Source organism: Anser brachyrhynchus (genome assembly GCF_964034855.1).
Source record: "Anser brachyrhynchus genome assembly, chromosome: 6".
In the NCBI taxonomy this organism is placed as follows: Eukaryota; Metazoa; Chordata; class Aves; order Anseriformes; family Anatidae; genus Anser; species Anser brachyrhynchus.
In genome coordinates, this window is record NC_137700.1 from 22,030,571 (window position 1) to 22,055,758 (window position 25,188).

The 25,188-nt window shown below is 41.7% G+C and overlaps 1 protein-coding gene across 25 annotated transcripts in view; it reads left to right on the forward strand.

Moving 5' to 3' along the window:
* PCDH15 (protocadherin related 15) overlaps positions 1 to 25,188 on the forward strand; it is a 539,977-nt gene that overhangs the window by 111,546 nt on the left and 403,243 nt on the right. Inside the window, exon 1 of one of the 25 annotated variants that reach the window (XM_080598459.1) lies at positions 5,894 to 5,918. The exons of 23 other annotated variants lie outside the window; for them this stretch is intronic. The gene's annotated coding sequence lies outside the window, so the exon portion shown is untranslated. Of the gene's footprint in view, positions 1 to 5,893; positions 5,919 to 5,968; positions 19,251 to 25,188 lie in introns of those variants that run through there. One more of the 25 variants, XM_080598433.1, reaches the window with a different exon arrangement.

Consider the following 25,188-nt stretch of genomic DNA (forward strand, 5'->3'; position numbering starts at 1 on the left):
ACTTCTGTCTTGTTTTTCCTCATACATTGTCCATCAGAAGAACCAAAGTCAAAAGCCATGAATTCATTGCTAAGAGGGAGCATACTGCAAGCGCACAGGTTTCTTATGATCTCTAATTTACAACGTTATTGGCCTAAAAGCATTATTTTTACTGTCTCTCTAATATTCACTAACAGTAATGCTAGACTACAGGGTCTGGGCTTCTCTTTCGGAGTTCTTTTCAGAGTGCTACTATGGTTCACTGAAAATGTTCTGTATACTCTGACTGCCCTTTTTCTTTCCTGCATTGCACATCTACTACCCATGTTTTTTCTAAGCCATCCATCTGCATGTAAATGTAATGGTGTTGGGGTGGAAGATTGTTTCTATAAGACATGTTTAGAAGAAATGAAAACTAAGATCTTTATTTCTGAAAGGACGTAAGAACTCCACTTAGGTGTGTGTAGAAACAGATACAGAATAATACAAAGGGTACATCCATAAATGAAACCAGGAAACTTGTTTACAGAAAGAACCAAGGCCAAAAATATACGTATGCTACTGTTATGCTTCATTTAATGAAAGGCAACAACTTGACATGGAAACTTTTTGAAATCAACCCTGAATTGAAATTCTTGCAGATGGCATGGAGATGATTGAAGGCATCATGTGATATATTCTGAGCATGACAACTATCAAAAGAGATAGGAGAAAATCCAAATGGAGTCTTTCCTGGCCAAAAGCTGGGAAAGGATAGCTGCTAGAAGTACAGGAGTTTTTCGGAAAGCTGAGGTTGTGTCCAGGTAAAGAAAATGAAGAAGATCTATACCTGGCAGATTAAACAGTAAGGCATGCCAAAAAAAAGAATAGGAAGAGCAATTATGAGAACTAATGAATTGTTTAGCAAATACTCCAGATGGAAGAAGCTTATAGGAGCAGTACTAGAGGCATAAAAGAAATTATCAGAGAAAATAAGGCCAGGACAGGAATGAGTACAATGAGTATTTTGCATCTGTATCACTTTGGAGCTGTTTGCACAGGTTGCTACCCTCATTTTTTGCAGGTTTAAACTGCAACTATACTGCAGTTCTTTGGAGCTGTCATCGAGTCTGTGCACAAAGAAATGTGTCTGCATTTCAGCCAGCACTTGGCATGGTTCCTAATCAAGCCTCTTAAGAGAAACTGAGCTGCTGTGAAATAAAAGGGAAGACCTTCACATGGATAAATGATTGATAAATGAAGAAATTAGGCAGCTGTCATCTTTCTCAAAGGCCATTTGTAAATTCGGTCTGATCTCCTTGTCCAGGTACATGTTGGTGGCTCTGCTTGGAAGAACTGCTGGGCGCTACAGGTCGCTGGCTTTCGCCTCCAAACTGCCTTCGAGCTGAATCGGTCCTCTTTGCCCTCTACAGAATGCTGGTCCTCAGTTGTCTCTCCTCGTTTGGGTTTACATCCCTACCAGTGGGTTTCTGGCAAATTGCTAGGAAATTCAGAAATATTGGGTTATTGTAGTGCACGTGAATATATCAGTAATGTAGCACTGGACCACCTGCTTTCTAATCACTCGTATTATTACTCTGCCACCGTTGATTCGTGAATACTTCCAAATGTAAGTAAAATTGTGTGTCAGCTGCTGCAGGTCCAGAAAAAATGCAAAACTCTTTATTTAGTTACACTGTGCAGTCTGCTTTAGGATACATTATTAGGAGGTGTTTGAAAAGCAGAATAGTCAGTATGCAATAATGTGTAACAGATTATCTAAGTTTTAAAGCAATGTGAATATTTGGAGGATTTTTTTTAATGAAATTACACTTTATACTAGTTTTTGCATAGCTTTTTTTATGTGCATTTCTGTGAAGACAGTTAGATCTCTACTCTGTCCTTAATCCCTCTGCGTGGCTTGGAAACATTTGTCAGCTCTAGGACATGCAGTGTGAAAGCTTAGCATCAAGAGCCAGCCTTTGTCATGCATGCCATAAATCACAGTAAACACATTTTATCATAATAAACGTAGTACTTAGCATTCAGCTCCAGATCTGCCATTCCAGTGGGCATGGTAATGCTTTGACCCGGGGGTCTGACAGCGTTCGGTGGACTCAATTTTTAGCCTCCTCTGCTAGCACACGATACAGGACTGAACGCCGTGTGTCTCGGTGATTTTCACCAGCACGCTGTCACCTGGCAGGTGACGCTCCTTGTGTAACTTTCCCTCGAGGGTATGAAACCAGAGGATGCACAGACGAGGAAGGACATGTGTTACATAGATCGATGGTTTTAGGTGTACCCCCATGGAAGTGTTTCTCAGGGGCAGAGTACTGCAGGTACGATGTGTTTAAACAGACGAGAGACAGCCTCAGTTGGGATGGAACAAACAAGTGTTCGGTTTGATTTGTTGTCTGTTACCTTGGGTTTATTGTATTGCCTAATCTAACAACATTTCCTTTATGTATTTGCTTTCTCTCATTTACTTGCTTTATGAGCGTTACTTGTCACTTCTTTCAGTTTTGCAGGGAGCAAAAAATGCAGATAACAAACACTCTGGGTTTAACCCCTGGCAGCAGACATCATCTCCTGTAAATAAGTGATATGTGGCATAGAAATTTTCAGTTCAGTTCATTACAAAGGCTCAGTAGTCTTTTATGACCAGCACATGCCATGTGGACCTGCAATTTGCATTTATAAATGTCTGTTAATGTGTTTTATAAACGCAACTCACTGCATTTGCCGTGGGAGGGTGGCTGGTGGTGTGTGGGGAAATGGGTCTGGAAGCAGCGTGGTTTACGAAGAGCGCAGTCCTTTCGGTGTTTGTATCTTAACTTTTGGTTATCATTGTGGTGTTGTAGGCTAATGCACAGATGTTTAGTAGTTGTTGTGTCTACTCTCATTTCCCAGATGATTTCCAAAGGCGGTTTTCCCACACTGACTTACTCCTGGAATGGCTGGGGGGACCCTGCCCTGAGCGGGGGCTTGGACTGGGGGTGTCCCATGTGGCTGGAGGCATCTGGGGGAGAAAGGAGCAGGAGGAGGGGAAAGGTGTGGGGCACAGCCTGCTCCCAGTCTATGCTGCTCTCCTCCGCTGAGCACTGGAGTCAGTCTTTGCACAGCAAGTTTCTTTCCTGAGCTGCTATTGCAGCACGCCTTGTCATGGCAGTTCCTACACCGTTTCAGAAAAAAAAAACACATAAGCTACAGAAAATTGACCCTTAGATTTTGTTCTCCATTATAAAAAACAAACAGGCTTTTGTGATCATTTTTTCCCAAGGAGTGAAATTGTAAGTGGTACTCTGTCAGCAAGCTCATGAAAGAAGTAAAAGCAGGAATAAATAACATGTTTCTTGGTATTTTGCTTTTCATCCCAGCATACAGCATCTCAGCCTGGTAGCTTTTCTGGCTTGTGAAAAAGGAGAAAACCTTTGGTGGTTTAATATTAAAGTAGCATGGAAGTAGGGCTACGAACAGCCTTAGTGCAGGGGAGATCCCATAGAGCACTCAGTGTCAGAAAAGCTCCAACAGCTGCAGCAAGCATTTACTGGGACCAGAGATAGCCCAGGAAGCGTTCAGGTCTTCTTCACTGTTGTTGAAGAATCACAGAGCTATTTTAAAGGGAGGAAGTGTTATTAGTTGTAGAGCAGCTTTCGGTAAGGGAATTGTGGCGGTCGCCTGCCTGGAGCTTCAGCTCTGAGCTACAGAGATGCAGCTTTTTTTTTCTTTCCCCTTGTTTATTTATTTATTTCTGTCTCAAACCTGCCTTTCCAGAGGTATCACCCGTGGCAGCTCAGCACCAGGATACTACAGCATATTTGATTAGAGGGCTGCTTCAGACGGAATTGCTTCAGCTGCAGCCCCCGAGCCTGATGCCTGGGGCAGGGCCTCTGCGGCCTGCATGCTGCTTCCAGGAGGGATCCCTTCTCCACAGCATGAGACCAGTGGGTTAGAGGAACAAAGCATACATGACTGATGTTTTTCTAGCAGTTTCTTGAGATAATCAAGCAAAAGTTCATTTACCATAGATGGGAAGGGCTACAGAAATTGTATTTTGTGATATTTCTTAAATTACAGAAGTATTTCTGTCACAAAGTGGATCTGATATGTTAATTTTCTTGCCACACTCCAAAGTTCATCATTTTTCACAGATACCAAAGGGAAAAGTTCCTTGCAAATCAGAGTATGTAGGTGGAGACTTCCTTCAAAAGTGAACTTTGTGTCACAGAGAAATACGCGTGACACAAGCCCGGTTTTGTAGTTTGTCTTGCATTGTTCCAAGTTTTTGCAGTTTGAATAACTGGTAAGCAACTTTAGTTACAAAAATAGTCTGAATACCAGTAACCACAACAAATGCTGTTAAATATCCAGGGCGATGAAATCAGTTTACCCATCATGCATGTGCTACCTCTACCAGCCATAGGGCAGCATGTTTATTAATCAAAATGCTGCGTTGTTATTTCAGGAAGCACTGAGGCAAAAATGACTGTGTTAGTAAAAAAGTGAAAGGTTCTTCTATTCACGATACATCTTCACTTTACAATAACGACAGACTCCAGGCATTTGAACTGCATTATTGAGAAATGCAGATAGATGTGTGTATAGTGCTGCATCAGAAGAAGAGTTTGGAGGACAAAAGTGGTACAGAAATCCTAAGGCCTTCATCTGTGCGTGTCACCACCTATATGAATTTGGACACGGAAATGAGAACAGTTTAGACAACTTGGATACACTAAGGTTTTGATACTTGTTCTTACATAAATCTGCTTTTGGGCTGAGGGTGGAGGGTTCCTTCAGAAAGCATTTCATGGGAAATGGGAGCAATCCTCCCCCTCAGAAGCTTTCAGTGAATCAGGTGTAATTGAATGTAAAAGACAGTGAAAACTCGAAGACAGTAAGGTTCAACCCGCCCCATTTCAGACTCTGGATTTAATTAGTGTTTTACCAAGAGACAGGTAGGTGAAAATTGTTGATGATTATAATTTACAGTGCAAATTATAAGCAGCAGGCATTAATATATTTAGAAATCTTGTTTTTCTGCCAAGAATATTTTTATGTAAAAATAATGCCCCTCTGCTGAGACTGAAGGATTGCTTGTGGAAAAGTTCCTTATTTTCTCATTTGCCTTTAAACAGGCAAATGTAAAAGTAGGGTTTTTGTAGCTCATCACAAACAAAGTAGGGAAAAGTAAACTTAAATGAGCATTGCACAAAATTGTTGCAGTCTCTCTATCTTTCTGGGTCTTTATATACATGCATTCCGACAGTTCAAAATTCTTTGTGAAGTTTGCTGTGAATCATTCTTTCTCTAAATTATTCAGGCTGCATAATGCAAATAAAATCAAGCTGAAAGCACAATCTGTGCTGTTGTTGGAGGACATGTAACTACTTTATCTAACCAACACAATCTGAACTTTAAGTATGTAATCTATTTATGTATGTATCAGTTACCCTATAAGAGATAATTATCGAGTTATGCAGTTAGGGAAGCAGCCACACTACTGTTTTTATTCAGTCATCAAATATTTTGGCCCATCATTTAGTAAATATTTCATCCAAAAGCTTATTTTCACAAACTAAAAAAAACAAAACAAAAAACCCACAGATTCCTTGCATACAAAAATAGACCTAAGGAAACAAGCGTTCATTTTTGGAAGTGGAAGCTGAGCTTCTTCATTCCTCAGGATTCACAGCATTCATTCGTTCCTGCTGCAGGAGGAGGAAAGCACTGCATTGGTGGTCCTTAGTCTGCTCCCTGCCCCTGCCTCCCACTTTATTTGTCCTTGAACTGCAGGAAATCGACTTTGTGCTCCCAAACCAATGCTGTTCTGAATGCAACAGCGCATCTGCCGGCACAGCTTACATCTCATCTGCCCTACAGGAAGTGGTGGCTGTCAAACTCTGGAAGGAAATGCAGTGTTTTAGTCTGTAGGAAGGTGGCAGCATTAATTGAATCAGGTGAGATTCTGGGGGGAAAAAAAAGTGCTTGTGTCACATACAGATCTTCAAGGTGGTGCAAAAAACTTGCAGTGGCCAAAAAGCAGGTAGCCACCCCAATAGCCTCAGAGCAAGCTAGAGGAGTTAATTTTTTTATTATTATTATTTTTATTTTTTACATATATTGATTTTCTTGAAAAATGTCCCATTGGGCATGTGAGAAAGCCGAAAGCCTTGGGAATTGAAGGTGCTGTTTTGTTTTGTTTTCTTTGGACAGGTACTAAGAGCTAATAATAGCTGTTAAAGTATCCTCTTCCTTCCTCTTTCATTAAAAGAAGATTGAGGCCAGGCTTAGATCAGTCAACAGGAGACATTAGCAAATGAGTTGGTGCAGAAGGTCTCTGTAAAAGCTTTTTGCAGCTGTGATGTTCTGCAGCAACTTGAAGATTGTATTTTGCAAGGAAAGATTCCCTAAAATGCAGGTAAAGCTTCTTTGTACAAGGAACCCTTCAGTAATCTGTGCTACATACACGTTTTTTTTTCAGTATGTTTTTGAATCAGTGCAAGAAGCTTCTTAAGTCTTTTATATGGAGCGTAAAAGCATAGGAAGAAATCTGCGCTGCTGGTGTCTGTAATCCCTGTGCCTGTGTGGGATATTAATGCTTGCTGGCGTGGGTATGAGAAGAAGTGAGAAAATGAACTTCTCATTCTGCACTTCCAGCGTACATAATCAATTCTGCTGATCCTTTTTAACTGGTCCCTGAAAACACAGAGTACTAAATACCTCCACAATCTTCCAGAGCACTGTTCACATTTAAGAAAAAATCTGTTATCTTCGTGCTGTCTGCAGAAATGTCTGTTATGACCTAACAGTGTCTCCTTCACAGATGCCAATAATTAATTATAAGTGACCCTAAGCTGCATCAGGTGATGGCGGTGTGAGCTGCTGGGGATGCTGCAAGAGCCCTGAAATTCCAGCTGCAGAGGCAGGATTTGTATGGAGAGTGATGCCCTGAAAGGCAAGGCAAGGTCAGAAGTAGTCTTTTATTTATTTAAGCTTCCCTGAATAACCCGCACCGAACCCATCCTGGCCACATCTTGCCCTGCACTGAGGCTCCAGACTCACTCGATGCAGAGAGTGTCCCAAACGCTGAGGCACGCTTGCTTATCTCATGACCTCACAGGAGATAAAGCTAAATGAGCTCTGAAATGAAGGCTCTTTATGGGAAGTTTTCAGCCACGGGCATTAGTTTCCACTAGGCCATACAGGTTTTCTCAAAAAGAGTGAGCTTTCAGTGGCTGCAGGGATATAACGTTCCCCAGTTAAAGTGCTGTCTTAGCAAACTTTCAGCAGCCACTTGCGGTCCTTTCTCAAGCCCTTGAGAGGGTTATCAGGGTGCTTCTGTCTTGGGGCAACATTTTCTTATCAAGACTGCCGCTGCCTTTCCTGTTCTTGAGCATGTTTCTTTCTCATGTCACAGTTAATCCCAGAACAGAGGTTTCATTGTTACTTGGTGGAGGTTGCTGTCGGTCTCCCCAAAAGCACCTGCCCCCAAGTTGGTGCGTGGTCAGGCTTGTTACATATAGCCATGCTGAGGGCTCGTTCCAAGAAAAGGCAGTGACTCCTTCTTCTTATAAATAGCATCCTGAAAGCTGAATGGAAGGAGGAAACAATGATCATAAGTATTACAAAATACTGTAATTCTTCACAAATTAATTTTGGATTAAAATCAAACTCTGTCGTTTAAAAAGAGCTCCATCCTCATTATTAGGGTTGTTATTATTATTGCTGCTACTATTTTTACCCAGTGCACTGATTTAGAGGTGCTATTTTTGGTCCAAATCAAAAGATACAGATTGAAAGTCATGAAAACGGCTGTTTTGGGATCCTTATCCTGGGGTATCGCTTTTCTGTCTTTGCAAACACAAGGAAGGGTTTCTTAGGGTTATCGTTTTTCTTTTGGAGGGGGTGGCAGTGGGGAATGGAGATATCATATACACATGTCCATTGCATATTAGGGCCTAAAAAATAGCAAATCTGGACAGACACTGGCAAAGAAGGGACAACCCATTTCTGCAGCTATCCAGCTGGTCCTTAAAGCAGAGTCGGTGCAAGAGTCTAGTCAGTCGGAGGGGATACTGACAGTGACTTGCTTGTTTCCAGCCGTGGCAAGCCCTTTGCCTCTTGGTTTTGATTTTTTTTTCCCCCTTTACAGTGTTTCTATCTGTTTAATCACCATTAATTTATGTTCTGAAGAAGGAGGTTTTGAATCCTCCCAAAGAGAACTTGTTATTGTCTAAGGGGGGAAAAAAGTCAGCTTTCATTCCTCACTATGACTGTTTTTGATTTGTGAAACTGTGTGGTCCATATAGCAGAGGGGTGGGAGAACACAACATAATACAGTTCTGCCATAGTCAAAATTATAAGCAGGTCTTCAGCGCAGTGTACTACCTCAGTGCTTGCAACCCTTAAATTCATTTATCGATTGAGATTTTTCATTACTAATCCTAGCCTAAAAGTAAATTTGGGTGGAGAGACTGCTGTTTTTTTTTTCTGGATTACGAAAATAGTTCATCTCTCCCATATAACTAAATGTCCCTAGGCAAAACCAGCTGAACTCTAACGTTGCTTTTTGCAATGAAAGACTCATATATCACCTCTCAGTGTTGTGATAGGTTTTTTATTGTTTTTAAAGAAATGAAAAATTCTCCCATAGAAAAATTGTGCGGGTGTTTAGAAATGAGGGCTCCTATCATGAACAGATGTATGTTCATACTTTACATAGGTATCACTGCTCATTTGTATTGATTTATTCTCAGCAGCATCTTAACTTCCTGATATTATTATGTTTTAAAAATGTTAACATTTACTTATACTGAATGTACACATTGGATGTCCAGCTTGTATCGATCATAAAATGAAGTGCTCTCGTCTTGAGTATAATAATCAGGTATAGATCACAGGATGATCTCAAATGAGAAAATTCACTTGGGTGCTGGTGCTTCTGTTTGACAGTTGCACGTACCTCTGTGAGTCAAAAAGGCAGACGCAACGTTTTAGCCAAAAGGCTGAGAAATGGGGTTTTAAGATGCTTACTTTGCATTGAAATTAAGTTTGCTTCTGAATGTATGACAATAGAGTATTTATTTCTAGGTAATTATAATTTGGTACAATGCAAACAAAATCTCAATTTTTCTTCATCAATAAGCTGCTGTCTCATTAGATGAAGATTGGTAACAATCTGATATTGAAGATCAGTTATAATTATCAGCAAGAATGCAAATTAGTTCAACTGTTTCACATTTTGAATTTATTAAATATGATTTGTCATTATTCTTCATCTGCTATTAGATGCAACGTGTAACAGATGAGCAGAACAGCAGAGAAATTTGTGGGACAGTCTGTATTCTGTTGTAGCTGAGCTGATTTTGCTATTTCGTGTTTCCTGTTGACCTTCCGATGTCATGGACATTATAGATAAAACCAAGCCTAGCAAGTACGTTATTTAGATATATTCCTCTGTTTTGAACTGCATATTGAGGGCATTAAAATGATTACCATCGTGCTCTTGGCTCCCTAAGTTCCAAGATTTTAACTAGCTTTATCTGGGGCATATGCTTAGACTGGTGTTGTGAGAAGTACTAGGGACCATAAGCCTCCCAACACCTGCATCTTCCTGGATGTATCCCCTAGCACATCAAACCCCAGGTTTCTGTGGGCTGCTTTCAGCGTTGAGTCAAGTTGTGCTCAGGGCTTGGCCTATTCACGGTTTGTTCCTTATACCCTCCGTTATTACTTTTTATTTGGAAAGAAAGAAAGTGGAATAGGAGACATCAGGAGTCAACTATGTGTTTGAACCTGGTGTCCAGCATCCAAGTGGCTCCTTTATTTGTGCTTTTCAAGGGGCAAATCAGGTCTTAGGCAGCAAGGAGTCAGGACAGCACCAGGTAGTAAAGGATGTACCCAAGATTGTTCACTGCTGGGTTGTTTTTCTTTCATTGTGGTCCTCTCCTCATTTTCATATTTATTTTTTTCTGTGAGAATGTGAAAGGATTAGGCTTAAACCAAGGGAGCTTTCTTGATTAAGACAAATTATGTGAACATAATTAGCATTTAGAAGGGAGAAAGAATAGGCCTTGTCAAGATCTGGACCATGTTTTGAATTATATGCTCATTGAAAAATATAAATATGACAAAAATGTGTTAAAAACTGTGTTCTTTGTCTATCCACTTGCATTTGGCAATTATAGCAAGAACAAGAAGGAGAGATTTGAAGAGGACAGCACAGTGGTTCTGCAAGTATATTTGTAAAGTATCTTCCTATACAGTGCCATGAGACAGCAAGAGTATGGGCACATGAATGATGAAAACTTCTGCTGGTGGTAGGGTGTCGTTCCTTGTGTTGTCTCATCTCAGAGGACCTAGCAAGGAGGTTTCTAAAAAGTTATTTTCTGTTAGCACAACCTGTGTAATGGTTGCAGTTACAGGGGTTTCAGTCAGAAAACCACTAAAAGATAATATTCCTTCCTCTTCCTCTTTCACTAGGCTCATTGTGAAAAAGAAATTCTTAACTCTGTAAAAGTGGTTGTTCCTAAGTCGTTTGTTGTAGCCCAACACTGACAGCGCTTACTGCTGCACTTTTCTCTGGGCTGGTCCATCCAGCTCTGCAGTACTTCAGCATAGAAATTAGGAATGCGACAGAGAGCAACACATGGAGATGAAAAGGGACTGAGAGGGTTATGTAGGAAAGATTTTAAACCGGAGTGGGAATTACCTCTGTCTTTTCTGTATAACACATGAAAAAAAAACTCAATGCCATTTGAAATCTTTTATCTTACTTCCTGCAAGACCTGAATGAACATAAAATGAATTTGGGGAATACCTAAAAGTGTTCTTAATCCACTCTTTGTTCTTTTCAATATAATTTAAAGATGTACCCATTAACTTTCACAATACTGCACAATGTTCCTTCTTTGGAGAGCTACTTGACCCTTGCTCAGAGTCTATCACATAATAATGCATTAACATAGAAATGATTCCAATAGGTGAAGTTTAAGGCAGCAAGTACTTATAATCTTCCTTCCTCAGCTGGGTAAGAAATGTGAAGAGAAATATTTTATAGACACGTTTTTTCTACTGCACAAAATGTATCCAAACAATCAAGAATTTTCAACAGCAAATAAATGTCAGCTCTGCAGAGTATTTTAAGAAGCACATACTGCCAACATTATAAAAGAATTGGGAAAAAATGGGAATTGAGTGCTCTGTGATTTGCCATGGGCAATGTGGATGAGCCAGAATGCCAGCATCCTTTCTGCTCATCCTAGCTCAAGTCAATCCTCTCTAGCCACGTGCACAATAAGCTCATTGGCACTAGGAAGGTTATTACTTGCTCTCTGCTCACTTACTGTGTGTCCCACATTGTGGCAAAAAGTGGCAATTCTTCAGTTGTGTCAGATTGCTGGCAAAGTCTCCTCTTCTGTTTTCATTTTTAATCCTTCAAGAATAACACTAGCATATATTCAGAGTTGTAGAAGTCTAGCCGAACATTTAACTCCTGGCTATATTTTCAGACCCCGTCTTTAATATGCGTGCTTACTCTGAGAAAAGTGAATCAAAACACAGTGACTCAAAGGTGGAACCAAACCAGCAGCCTCTCAGAGTTACACCACTGTCTGTGCCTCTGGAAAGGTTGCTAAAAATGCCCTGAAACTCAGTCTTGATTCAGAGCTTTTTTTTGAGAAAGAGAGGTTTGGAGCAAAGTGGGTAGGTAATTCTTTTCTGGCTGTGTTTGCTGGGCTGTTTGCAGTTTGGGTGTGTGTACCTGAGGTGGCCAGAGGGGCACTTTTTTGTGGCATCTTTCTCTTGGAAGCTCACAGTGGGAATTTAATAATTCTGCGTGTTCAGAGGGAGAAAGGGACTGGGTGAAAAGGAAAAATTGAAGCAGGTGAGGGAGCGGAGAAGCTATGGAGAGTGTAAAGGGTTCTGTTCAAGCATGGGGTTGGATACCCCTGCCAAGTGGTGCCCGCAGACTTTGGGGACAGTCCGTTATAGGAATCTGATGGCAAATACTACTCTTCTTAGGGAAGATCTTCATTTTGTGGTGCAGAACAAAGAGTTATCTAGATCTTCCATCTCAGAGTTTCAGAACCAGTACTAGGAGCTCCAGTGCTCAGCATTCATTGCAGAGCAGTTGCATAGTGACACCAGAAAAACAGGGATCGGGGCTGAGTTTGCAGGTTCCTTACGGACAACAAGGAACCATGTGATCCTTGCATTAATCAAGGTGTTGGTAGTTGGTGGTCTGGGAATTAATGCACAGAGGTTGGTGGCCTTAGGTCACCTCCTCTGATATTTGTAGTGCAGGTTGTAATAATGAACGGACAACTCTGTTTTTTCACTCAGAAGTTTATTTAAGAGGAAGCAAAATGCTTTTCTGTAATGTCAGGGGTTTAGGACCCAGGGGAATATGAGGATTTCCTTCTCTAATCTGTGGGGATTAGCCTTGCCTGACAAAGAGCTGGCATGCAGTTGATTTGCAGACCTCCGTTAACATGCATCTATACGGTATATTGGACTGCCAAAACAAAGCGGTTCTCGCTTGAAGTGGAATTCCTATGAGGATCCCACCAGACATGTCAATGCCCAAACTGAGGTTGCTGTTGTTTCCTCGGGAAAAGTTAACCCAGGTTGGATACCAAAAAGTACAGTTTTGGTTTTAGTCTTCAGTATGTAGCAGTTACTGATCAGGGCTGTGTATGTGGTGAGCTTTGAAAATAATAACTAAATTTTTTTGTGGTACTTTAGTAAAAGTAAATTCACTGGGTATTTTACTGTATAGTACTGTACCGTATAATGTGCTGTGTTGCATTCTGACATTAAAGCACGACAATAAAGCGATCTCTCCAAAGATACCCTTTCACCTTTTGAAATAACTTAGTTGCATGAGTGGTGTATTAAGAATAACTACTTGAAGAATAAATTTTCAGGTAGTGAAAAGCAGACAATCAATTGAATGCAGTGAGCGTGGCAGTTGGAAACAGTGAGCAGAGTATGGGAGAAGATACCAAACAGAGAAACAAATGTGCGTAAAGTCCTACTTCAATTTTGGGGTTATTGCTGGTGCTATTAGGGAAATATCCCAGAAAGATTACAGCTTTTCTAAAATTACTAGCTGAGGAGATGTAGGATCTTTCACAAAAATTGGTGTTTGAATATAAGATAGTGCTTTTCTACAAAGGGCATTTCATTTTGATGCAGTTGTCTGTCCTGTTACTGCTCAAGGATGGGCAAATCTTGTTTCCTCTGCTGCCTGCTGCTCTCCTGGCGAGAAGGAAGCAGAACACAATCCCAAACGAGTGGGGTTTGAGCAGGACAGCAGTAAACCAGTCCTTATCTGTGGTTAGCTGCTCACATCCTAATTGTTGTGGTAGTGGCAGCGTGTGCTTGCGAAGCTGTTGATTTCATGCTTCGGTGTTTACAGGACAATACTGCCCTAGCAGCTGGTATTTTTTGCCTTCTTGTTGACAAAGTAATAGAAGTGCAAAGCCATCGGAACTGCAGAGAGGCTTCTAGGGCAAGACCATGGGATTTGGATGTTGCAGTGGATTGTCGCTGCTGTGTTACCAAGGAGAGCTTTTCGGGCACACCTTATACAGCCATTTGGAGAGAAAGAAGAGGGAGAATTATAATCATAATTCCTAGTTATGGTTTGACTGCGACTTCAGCAGTTTGGCTCTGTCGTGTTTTCAGTGCTTGGCATTCCTTGGTGCTCTGAACTTGGGTAGGCTTAAAGGGGACAAAAGGGGTGCAAAACTCTTACACCTAAAACGTGTGCATTTACTAGGCAATTTATATATATATATATATATACACCCATAGTTGTTTTTATAGGTGTGCATTTATGTACGTGTGTGTGTGTTTTTGTGATATTGTCTACGTTCCTCTGCCCCTTTGGAATATGACGTGAATTTTAAGAAAACCTTCTCTTTTTCTGAGATCCCTGGATCCCAGCCTGAATCCTGCATGAGGCTTGTAGGCACATGCTAGTGTGGCACCGTGCCTCACCTTCCAAACCTCCACCCTGGGTCTCTTTGCTACGCTGTCAGGGCATCACAGCACAGCAACACCAGGCAGGACGAGCATCCTCAGGGGTGTTGCGAGGAGAGCTTTGAGCCCACCGCTGGGTTGCTGCTTTGGGAACAGATTTTTATCCTCTTTCTTCCAAGTGTTTAGCAGAGCTCACATTTTCTGTGTGAACTATGCCAGCGGAAGGAGTTTCGGTCCTGGGACTTTTTCTGTGTTTTACATTAAACAGCCTGATCACCAGGAGAGCGAGGTGAGAGCCTGGTAAAACCTGCTTTGCTGGCAGAGATTCAGCAGCAAAGGTGAGGGATGTCTACAAGAATTGTAAATATCCTGGTGCTTAAAGCATTTTCCTGCAAAACAGGAGTGGTACATTCTTGTTTTCTTCTGGCCCTGGAGGATGTGTTGGGTCTCATTTCCCATGAGGAGAATGAAAGGCCTCTCCATCCTGGCTCAGGGTGTTTCTAGAAAGCCATAACTGCCACCTTGTGAAGGCCGTGGGAGGTGATTTTTAAGGAAACTGTTACCTCCAGGGCCTCATTGTCTGGATTTCGCTTGGCTTAAGCTGGAAAGTATTGAGTTTGTCAGCCTTGGTGGGACTAAGTTCTTGGTCTGCATCGAGATGGAGCTTCAGACAGCAGGGTGATTTTAAGATCAAAGTGCAGTATCACCTGTGCTCTTTCACCAGCTACCGAGCACACGAGGAGATTTTCAAGTCTGCACTGTTGCTTTAGGCATTGCAAATCCCACGTATTTCCCTGAAATCTTGTTTCCCTTCAGGTGCTGCCATGTCACACATGGGACTCCTCCTCCCGCTCTGCCGCAGCAGTTCACAGCAGGGCCTTGTCCCTACCAGGCCGCAAGCATGCGTACCCTGCCTGTGCACAGCCCCGACATGTTTTAGCAGAGTCCTGATAGCTTTCTGAAATTGTGCTGAGGACCTGCACCAAAAGGGCTCCTTGCACATCAAACACAGCTTCCCTGGCATGCCATGTGTGCAGGATGTTACCTTTGCAGAAGGCATTGCAGGTTGTGCAGTCATTAGCCGCACTGTACTTTAGATGAGAAGTTACCGCGCTGGTTCCATCTACTTAAACCTGCCGGGTCTTTAAATAGGTGTCCTTGGCCAGCTTTTCTCACTCAGTTAATCCCAGCACAGATGAACCAGCACGAATATAAATGTTTATGGCAGTCTTCACAGCTGCATATGGAATATATCGGATTGTTTGCATATAGTCAGTTCTGCAGGTTGGTAATTTGGTGCTCTAGAAAGAGTCCTAGATATGCCTTCTGAAAGGAGCTATGTAAATGTGGATACCGTTAGCTTCATGATTTATTTATTTTTTTTGCGAAGCATATCTTATAATAAAGCACTGAAGTGCAGAATAGCCATTTCCTGTGATTTTCATTCACATAATATTTATAGTGCTATGGAACAAATGAGCCGTTGAAAAGAGAGAAAAAATTAATACTGTAAATGAACTTGCCTTGAGAGGATTTTGTGATGAAATTATGACTAACAAACTTTAGTAAACCAATTACTGCTCCTCCTGTGTTTGTGAATATGAAAGCTCAGTGGGATTTGGTGTAATCCCTCCCTGTGAACAGATGGGCAGATTACAGGTCTCTGCAGAACACGCTCCAGCCTTCCCCTATGCTGTGATTGTGTTTCTTTACACCTTGCCTCTTGGTGACAAAAGTACTGAAAAAGGCAGGAGCAGAATCAGTCAGTGCTTTTGTGATGTGCAGCTGTGCAAATGGTGTTCAGTTTTCTCACCACCCATTCCTTAAAACCTCTTCTCCCGGAGCTGGTCACAAAGAAGGATGGCCTTGTCTGAACGCCCGCTGGCGCGTTATAATGGTCCTGCTACTGGATTACTGTAGTTAAGAGTCTGTCAGCATTTTATTATAAACTCCTTTTTCCAGGAATTTATAATATAGGCAAATATTTTACTTGGGGCCCAAACCAACTAAATAGAAAATAGAAGAATGAAGCCAGGAACAATTTTTCATTGGCCTTCCCCTCCCCCAGATCAGTTACTGAGTGTCCAGCAATATTTTCTGCCTTCCAGAACTGCAAACTTTCCTCTTCTCGGGAAGATAGTAGAGATGTTGCAGCAGGTTATAGCCAAAATGATTCTGTATTTTGCCCGGTGTAATTACAACACTTTCCCTATACTGCTGTCTTCCAAGACCTATGGACACCTATACAGTTGAAGGCTGTAAGTGGTTTCCTTTGCCTCAACTAATCTACTCAAAATCTTAAATCCATGAGTATTTTAAAGTGCTTTGTGTGGCTGTGGCCTTGCTTTTAGCTGGAAATATCTATGTTGGTAACTTTCGGACTTGATCTACCAACATTTCTTTCTTTCCAGATTACTAGCTCCCAACTGTATTTAGCAGCTGCCAAGTAACAAAAGAAACCACTGCCTGTTTGTGCAAGTATGTAAATTCTAGACAATACCAAGAATGATGGAAATTTTACATCGGGAGGGACTTCCAGGGGTCTCTGGCCTATCTTCATGCTCAGAACAGGTTGCCTGGGGCTTTGTCCAGCCAGGCCCAAAGCCCTCAGAGAAGAGGAGCTGCATGGCCTTGCTGGCAGCCTGCTGCACAACCCTCCTGGCCTTCTGAGGAGAAGGCAGTCCGTAAGTCTTGTCCAAACCTGGCTGGTCTCAGCTGAGGCCCGTTGTCTCTCCTGCCAAGTCGGAGCCCCACCATTCAACCAGTTGTTTAAGCCATCCATTTTTTCAGTTGTTCACCCACTCAGACCATGCCATCCTGACTTGGACACAAGTGTGGTGGAAGACAGCACTGAAAACTTTGTGAAAGTCAAGGGAAATGACAGCTGCTGTCCCCTCATCCGCAAAGCCAGACATTTTATCACAGAAGGCAGTCAGGTCAGTCAGGCATGACTGAGCTTTGGTAAATCCAGGCTGACTGATCCCAATCACCTGCCTCTCCTTCATATGCCCAGAACTGTGATTTGGGAGGACTCACTCCATTATTTCCAATGATCTTCATGTCATACGAGGTGTTTAAAATAGCTAGAAGATGGAAAGTAACTTTATACGAATATATATTTTAAAAGACTGATGGAAGACCTTGCTGTACCTGTGTGTAACCGGGCAGAATCAGAGCTGAGCAGCAGTGTTGCAGCAGGTCAGAAGGTCTGTCTGTCTGGGCCAGCGGTGAGTTGGGTGTACAGGTACACCCTCTCGGAAGCCATAGGTGGGGAGGAGGTTGGTGGGGAACAAACACGGCTCTTTAATGGGACTAGAGCTCTTCCTTTTTAGCAAAGCAGACTTTATTTCACAGGCAGCCTGTCCCTGAGTGCAAAAACTACCCTTCTGGGTCTGCAATAATGTGTTTTTATCTTCTCTATGTTGGACTGTAACTGGGTAAATACATTTCAAGAAGGCACTGGGCATTCTCATCAGTTTATTGCAGGGAATATCCTCTGCGAAATGGTGACCTTGGGCCTCTTTAGAACATTTGAACGCCAGCATCATTGGTGATGTGTAGGATCCTCTCAGAAGGTAAAGAAATTAATGAGTACCTTTTAATAAGCCAACCATCATTACTTATGCCTGATTTTCACACTTCCAAAATATTTTGCTTATGTAAAGCTCTCAAGTATTCCAGACCGTAAGGTGAATTAGTTCCTTCTGATCATATTCCAAGAAAATATGAAACTAACAACAATAATATTGTTGTAGCATATTAAATATTTATTGTATACGTCCACGCTGAGCAGGAAGTCTTTTCTCTTTCTCTGTGGCAGTTTCTCCTGGATCATCCTTTCCACCTGTAGGAATTCTTATGGTGAGGGGAAAGCAGAAAGCTGGCCCGAAGACCCTGTGCTCTAACAGGAGCTGTGCTTAGTGCTTGGAGAATGAGGTGCTTGTGGCTTGTACTACAGACAGGTGTGCCTCACGGGGAAAAGGAAAGCAAATAGGTAGCAGAGCAAGGTAAATGCACACACCCTTACTGGAAAAGAGTAACTGCCCCATATTTTACTACATAAAGTGTTTCTCAATTCTGTTTTTTATTTATGTATATCTTAAAATTTTAGAAATTTTCAGTGCACAGGTATCAGTGATAATCTTGGTCTTACAGGACAAAGAAAATAGTTGTGTTTTATTTTTTTTCTAATTTGTCTCATTTATAAAGTTTTGTGGGTTTCTTTTGAAGGAAATTAAAATCACTTAAGTCTTACTGAGTGATACTTACTGTGTTTGTGTGTAAGAAGCAAAATTTTTAGGCAGTTGTGCAAGAGGGTTCTGTATATTTTTTAAAAAGAGCTAATGAATGATTTTAGTCCCAGCATAGGCTTTCAAATAACCAAAGTGCTATGGGATTTTTTTCATATTTTTTAAAAAATAAATGTTCATAACAGGGACAGTGTTAGAGTAGGAAATGGTTCCAGGACCTCTGAAGTTAATTCAATTTGGCCCCGAAAACCTCTGAGAGGACAACCACTAGCTTTCATTCCCAGACAGGTCCCATTTCTGTGGTGCCCATCCTGCTGTCATTGCAGGTTTTTCTCCATCTCACAGCAGGGTTGCTAATTACACCTCCCTTGCTCAGGCTGAAGCATAGATGTTTAAAGCTAAACCCAAACTCAGGCAGGGCTTACTGGACTTGCTACAGATATAAGCCCTGGAGAGGGTGGTGCTCAGTGTGAAATCCCACCTGTTCTTATTAATCATTCAACTTTTAATAAACTTGATGAGATTCCTGTGCAGTCTCACTTCATTCACATTGTGATTCTGCACAGGCTTTTTGAAATGGGAGTTTCAGTGAATGCTTTTCAAATACAATAAAGGTAACTAAACGTCTGAGAGATTTGTCAGGCGACGCTCCCGTCTCGCATCGAGCACCCTTATTTCAGGTGCTGTGGACTCAACGAGCAGCACTACTGTGCTGAGAAGGGCTTTAAGGAGATTACTCCTCTCCCGTCAGCTGGTATCATAAACAAGCGTACGCCGCTGTGCTGAGAGAAGGCGCCGGCAGAGCGCCGCCAGCACAGGCAGCTTGGACGTGGAGCAGAAAGCACCTGGCACCGCTACTCGCGGGGATCCAGATCCGGCCTTGGGGGCTGGAGCATCCCCAGGAGCCCCCAGCCCCACTCTCCGCAGGACAAGCGCCGAGCGGAGCAGCAGGCAGAGGGGCAGGCGCATCCCTTGCAGCTGCTGTCTGAGAGCCTGGGATGGACGCAGGGATGCGGAGCGGCAGCGGCGTGCCCCTTGGTCTGACATGCAAAGGTATTTTTCTCCGTGCTGTTCCTTTGGCGCGTGTTGAGCAGGGATCGGCGTCGCTCCGTGCTGTCTCGGGTTTGTTTTGGGGGCAGGCAGCGGCGAGGGGAGGTTGTGTGCAAGGTGCCTGCGTATAGACTGGGCAGGGAAACTTGCTGCATAGCCCAGCCAGGCAAACTTTGTAGCATCAAGTCAGGAAAACTGCATTTTTCCCTGCTTTGCCTTTCCCTTGGAGTTGTCAGTAGCAAATTTACCCCGAATCAACATTTTTAGGAAACCTGTCACCATGAACTCCTCATTTGATTGTAGTGCCAGAATCAGTGCCAAAAGCAGCCTTTTTGGTTTAGGCAGAATGTCCTCTGTGAAACTTCAGTCCCTCTCTCACATCAGCGTGGTTCCCCACAGTGAAATAGAAAAGGTTTCAACATTTGTTTTTCAATTATTTGTGCTGGTGTTTAACGCTTGCTGCAACGTATAGCTTGCACAACTCTTCTTTTTGTCCTCTGAGGAATTTATTTTGAGGGAACCTCTTGTCTAACAGCCTAACATACCAAGTAGCATTTTGGCAAAATTTTGCGGTTTGTAGAATTAGGGCTTAGTAAACTCCCAGCCTTGTACATGGCTAGTTTGTTGATATGCCTCTAAACTTGGTAAAACAGCAACAGTGCTGCTGGTACTGTCCATTACCCTTTCTCCCCTCCGTCTCCTCTTTCTGATACCAGAGTTAACCTTCCATGTGTATCTTTACAACGAAGTTATTCAATTATAACTTGAGTACCCTTCATATTTAACTTTTCTTGCTGCATAGCAATTCTTTTCCTGACTCCTGGTGTGTTGCTTACGTGGACTGCTTAGTATTATTTTGCTAATTATTCTTCTTGGATTTCTGCATTTTCCTTGCATGGTGCTCACTGCAATAGTGCTATCAATCTAAGGATGTGCTTTAATTAAAAAAAAAAAAAAAAAAGGTAATTTCTAATGATTATTGCATCCCATTTAATATGAATAATTTAACTTTATTATACTTCTGATGTCACTTCTTGAGGACAAAATGGATTTGAGTGCATATGTGCACACACATATTTCATATGCAAGAAGAAAGCCTTTATTTGAAGTGCTCTGTTGTTACAAGAGGATAGCATGTTACTGTGTAAGGTTAACTCTAGGTCCACATTTCATTCCTTCTTATAAAGTCCTCTAATTGGTGGAGCTGGTAAGCTAATAGTGTAGGGGATAGAGTAAATAATTAATGATATTAATATTAATGCACTGTGGGCTTTTACAGGACTGAGTCTTGCTTTAGGGAGTTTGAGACTGTGTATATGAATTCCCAGTTACTCTTACCTGAACGTAGCTATCGCTTTAGGTATTCTTGTCCTGGAGGGGCTTAGGCTAGCAAGGGGTTATTTGATGCATTTTATCTATGGTGTGAGTACTCAGGTTGCAGGAACATAATCCACATGGCTTTGCAGTTACAACCCTATGAAATAAGAGTGCAATTTAATGAGAGTGCTGCTCTGCTTAACGATGAAGTGCTCCTCTCTCAGCTGTTGTAATGAGCTGCTGAGGCAAGAAAGTTAGCCCCAGATGCTGTGTTTCACACCTTACACTTGGACAGTGAATACACAGACTGTAAAGAAGTTTGGGGCTTGATCGCTTCTTTATAGTTACCTGCTTGTGTTAAATCACTGGTGGAATAATTGTATTGTCACCTTGTGTCATATTTGCTCAGGTGTAATAGCTTTGCCAGAAAAGCAGTCGACTGTAAAATTGTGGTGCGAAGGTTTTAATGTTCTTTGGAAAGGTGGGGAGGGCTGTTAAAGGCATTTTTGTTCTGTTTTGCTTTGTTTTTCTTTTTCTTTTTTTTTTGTGTATGAGTTCACTGATTTACTGGTGTGTGGGATTGTCTGATAACATCTTTGTGTTGGGAATAGCAGACAGGTCTTTATGCTAAAGAAACACTTGCTCTTGAATACTTGTAAATAACAAGACAAAACCAATTACAGCTGTTAGGCTTAAAAGTAAGATGAAGTGGCCGGGCTGGATTCTAGTCTTTACTTACTCCGTAGCTAAATTGTTGTAAGGGTTAAAGGTATTAAGTGAGAATTAACTCCTTGTGTGCTGCAGCCTTTGGTTTGAGATGTCCAATGTTAAACTTCATTTCTGCTTTTTAAGCTACTTTGTAACTTTGTCTTCTATGAAAGTCCATTATCTGCAAGAAGTATCTTCAAGAAAAAGAAAACAAAAAGAGAGAACAAACTTTCATTAAGAGTGGGCTTGTGAAGGACATTTTGTAGTTTAATACTGATATTAAACTTTAAAGGCTGAGATGTGATGACCGGTTTTGGCTACAAATTGGATGTAAGTTCATTATTTCAAATACGTAATAGGAGCTTAAGAATGGAAAGGGCCATCCATATCTTCAGCTGTGGTTCTTGCTACTGTAGCCACAGCGTCATACCATCACCGGAATACATATTCAGCCCCCTCTTAAAAACAAAGGGTGGCTGTTTTTTTGTTCTTCTGTCCCTGGTGCTCCCTTAGAATCCTGGAGCTCCTGGCACTCAGACCCTTCTGCTCATTTCCAGGGCAAACACAGTCTTGACCATTTGTTGTGCCAAAAATCTTTTTTTGCCGGTGTCTTGCCTATCTTTTTTTTTATTTTTGGGGATGTCTTTCATCTCAAACTCTGCTTTCTTCTATATAATGAAGAAAATTGTGCATTACATTCATTTGGACACATCATTGGTGTTTTGTTCTGTGATACTGTTGCTTTCTCGTTTATGTTGGAAATACATTCTGGGTCCAAGGGTCACATTTGCTTTTTTACACCTAGATCGCATTTATTATTTGTTATAATGATGTTGCAATTAACTATAACTTGCTAGTTGTCCTCCTTTGCAGTTTTCACCGGGAAGCACACAGCATACCAGGAAACCTCTTGTAGCCCTTGGGTACGTGACCTTGTGCTGTGCTTTACTGAACTTTGTCCTGTTACTGCTTCATTTCTTCAGAGCTTCTAGTTATTTCTGTGTAATACCCATGTCCTCTCTTCCAATATCTGTATCCCTGTTGTATTGTGTTATCAGCCTATTCCTAATGCTAGCGACAGAGCTATTAGGGGAAATGTTTAATAAGATCAGTTCCAAGAGTGATTCTTATGACTCTCTAATAATCACTTAAGTTTTAGGGACTTCTGCTGTTGTGTCCCCTTGAGCCAGATGCTCGCCCATCTCAAAATTGCTGTGCTGGTTGCAGCTTAGCTAACAGTTTCCCATGTGACACTGCTGAATGCTCTGCTAAAATCCCAATTAATGAGATCTACAGCTTTTGGAGAATGTTATCTGATGAAGTAATCTCTTAGGTTAGTCTGTCACAAGCTACCTTTTGTTAAACCCATATTAAATTTGGTCACATTTTGCAATGCTTTCAAGTCTCTGGAAGGAGATTGGAAGGGAAGAATACTTGGTCTCTGTGCCACTGAAGTGAGTTTTATAGGGTTGTAGAAAAATCTTCTTTTACTTAAAACATGAATAATTTATTTCCTACTCTTTAATTGTATGCAGTATCCCAGTTAAAAGAAATGTCTTAGCGGTGTTCAATTTTGTGTGCCATTTATTTCAAAACCTGGGGTTCAACTCTTTAGTGGCTCCTAAAGTTTTTAATTCCACTTTATGATGATTTCCTCTTTTTTCCCCTTGTGTATCTTACTTTTTTTTCTTACACTGTTTATCTCCTTCCTTCCATGCCATAGTAAAAATATTAATTAAAACCCTTACTAACAATAAGGTCAAAAATGTCCTGCATGGGAGCCTAAGGTGTTATTTTCCTGATCTTTCCATACCTGTAATACTGAAGAAATTTTATAAAGCTATCAAAAGCAGGAAAACATTGTGTTTGGACATATTCTTCATATTCTGATAGCTGAGCTCCTCAATTCAGTTGATTTTTCAAGTTAGTTCTCTTAATTTCTTTCTTTTTTATTTTTTTTCAGAACAAATGCTGATAAGCCTTAATTACAAATCTGTTTTCTTTTGTTCTTCCATTTTATTTAATCAGTTTATTACCATTCAAATGCAGTTTACTGTGAGTGAATTCTCTGAAAATCGAGTATGAATTAACCTTATTTCTTACAGATATAAAGGTTATCCACTGAATCAATTGCGTGTGAGAGTACACAAATTACACTGCCGACAGTATTCTTTGCTCTTTGTATCTGGAAAATTGAAATCTCCAATGGTGGCACACTTTCTGATAGTCCCTACTTCTCTAAGAACGCTACAGCGATCTACGTGGTGCTTCAAGGTTTATGGCATTACTGCAGTCAAATACTATTTGACTGGATCGTCTCTTCCCAGAGTGACTGTGACCAAAACTAATATTGAAGTTGCCATATGGGGCACTTCTGGCTTTGTATCTCTTTCTCAAATTGGAAAGCCTTTAGAGAATATCCACTATGCTCATGTCTGGAGAAATAATAAGATCAAGCTAGGTGGTTGCACCAGGGCTTCCTCTGTTTTGCAGGTGTAATTGAGCCTGGAGCTTGTTGTTTGAAATAATTCACAGTCGGGTCTGAAGGCCTGTATTTCTAAGTATTTCTAAGCTTCAGATCCTGCTTTAGTCCTTTCAGACTGCACAGTTTTAGAACCATGTTATTGTTGTGCTTGTACCTGAGTGTATATTCTCTCCATATATATATATATACACATATATAACATGCATATATTTATGTTAGCTACTGTACAATCTCCAGCCGTTCAGTGCAGTCTGTATGTCTGCACTCCAGTCCTTGTTTTGGTGGTGCCCCGCTTGATTTAATGCAAGTTCCACTTAGCTGAGTAGACCATCAGCTAAATTGCCAGCAAGTTCTTGCAGAGTAGACATTAACTGTTGGTTTCACAGAGAAATATCTGCAAGGTTTCAGTGCAAAAATCTAGAACGAATTCCAAGCTTTCAGGAAGAAAACCTTAGTATCACGAAATACAGAAAGAATTGCAAGCTCTATTAAAAAGCACTTAATGTCTCCTGAACTTTTATAGCAGTTTAATGTCTTACACCTTTTTTTTGAAGTAAAATTCAGCTATCTTTTTTTTTTTCTTTCTTTCCTGAAATTGTTTACTTTTTGAATACCACTGGTGGTTTGGCTGTGGAACTGTGGTGATGGAGCAGATTATCTTGAGTGTCATCACGCGGCACTTGCAGGGCAAGCAGGCGATCAGGCCCAGTCAGCATGGGCTTATGAAAGGCAGGTCCTGCTTGACGAGCCTGATCTCCTTCTATGACAAAGTGACGCGCTTGGTGGATGAGGGGAAGGCTGTGGATGTGATCTACCTTGACTTCAGTAAGACTTTTGACACCATTTCCCACAGCATTCTCCTGAAGAAACTGGCTGCTCTTGGCTTGGACTGGTGTACGCTTCGTTGGGGTAGAAACTGGCTGGATGGCCGGGCCCAAAGAGTTGTGGTGAATGGAGTCAAATCCAGTTGGAGGCCGGTCACTAGTGGAGTCCCCCAGGGCTCAGTACTGGGGCCGGTCCTCTTTAATATCTTTATCGATGATCTGGATGAGGGGATTGAGTGCACCCTCAGTAAGTTTGCAGATGACACCAAGTTAGGTGCGTGTGTCGATCTGCTTGAGGGAAGGAAGGCTCTGCAGGAGGATCTGGATAGGCTGGACCGATGGGCTGAGGCCAACTCTATGAAGTTCAACAAGGCCAAGTGCCGGGTCCTGCACCTGGGGCGCAACAACCCCAAGCAGCGCTACAGGCTGGGAGATGAGTGGTTGGAAAGCTGCCTGGCAGAGAAGGACCTGGGAGTACTGGTTGATAGCTGGCTGAATATGAGCCAGCAGTGTGCTCAGGTGGCCAAGAAGGCCAACAGCATCCTGGCTTGTATAAGAAGCAGTGTGGCCAGCAGGTCTAGGGAAGTGATTGTGCCCCTGTACTCGG